The sequence below is a fragment of the Psammomys obesus genome, unplaced genomic scaffold (genome assembly GCF_907164565.1).
Source record: "Psammomys obesus unplaced genomic scaffold, mPsaObe1.curated_primary_1811, whole genome shotgun sequence".
NCBI classification, from domain to species: Eukaryota; Metazoa; Chordata; class Mammalia; order Rodentia; family Muridae; genus Psammomys; species Psammomys obesus.
This window is the reverse complement of record NW_026596034.1, coordinates 2,413,648-2,414,879: the sequence shown is the minus strand read 5'-3', so window position 1 is coordinate 2,414,879 and position 1,232 is coordinate 2,413,648.

The following is a 1,232-nucleotide window of genomic DNA, read 5'->3' as shown; positions in this document are numbered from 1 at the left end:
CCCCCCGACTCACCATGACTGGGGGCAGGGATGGCTCCTCCTGTCCCTCTTTTGCCTGATATCACGACATTAGGGATTACTTGTTGCCCTCCCTTCCTCAGAACCCCATCTCAGTTATAAAGTGCTTCTTTTTTATTCTTAGTTCTAACTCTGACCTGCAAAACATGTCTCAAATTTTAAATGAGGGGCCACGCTGTTCTGGAATTTCAGGTAACAAAACTGGGCTTGGGGAGGAAACTGCAGCTTTCCTATGATTCTATTATATATAACAAGACAACCTGCATGCAGGAAGCCCATTTAGTGTCTTTCAGATAGTGCCTGACTTCTTGGCAATGGCAGAGAACCTCATTCTATCAGTCTCTGAATCCTGTCATGATCCTCATTGACAGAAGCAAGCCACATTGTAGCTATGTACCCTAGGAAGGGGTCAGGATCCAGTGAGGGAGGCAGAAAAAAAAATATCTCTCCCTGGAAGCAGGAGCCAGAGACAGACAGAGAAGCCTCAAGCATCTGAACTGGTATGGTCTAGAAGGGAACCTGGGTCTAAGAAAGGAAAGTTCTTAGGGAAAGGCTTTGAGATTGAAAAAAAATAATTTTCTGTGTTGAAAATGGAGGAAGACACAATGACACAGTGCTTCTGGATACCATTTGAGTTGTTTCTCTTTGCATACAAATAATTTTTTCACTGATGATTCAGTTTTGTATATTCTCTTTGGGAAAGATCAGGATAAGACAAACTTGGAGAAAGAAGAGACTGAGAAAATAGATGCTGTATTAGAACAGAGGTTGGGAGAATCTTTGAATCAAAATAGAGAACCTTCAGAGCAATTCAATCTGGTACTTACAATAACACCAAAAGAGATAGTTCCAGATGAGAAAAGTCCACAGAAGCTTAAAGGTATTGCAAAATGGCAGCCCATTGAGATGCTGGAGAGAAAGTCCAGCTATAGGCTAACTTTTGTGTATGTGTGTGTGTTGTTAAGGTTCAATTACTAGATGAAGGTCTGTACGCTAAAAGTAGAAATGCTGATCCTGTTTAGTGTTGTCTTGTAAGAAGTTCATACAGTGGCTGGTGTGCTCCATGTCACAGAGTTTGGAGAACTGAAATACATGCACAATGCCATAGATTCATATTCAGAATTCCAGTGGGCTTTTGCCTTAAATTTTGGAGAGCATGATCCTAAGGTTACACATTTGTTAGAGATGGTAAATGTTTTGGAGGTGCCCTTGCA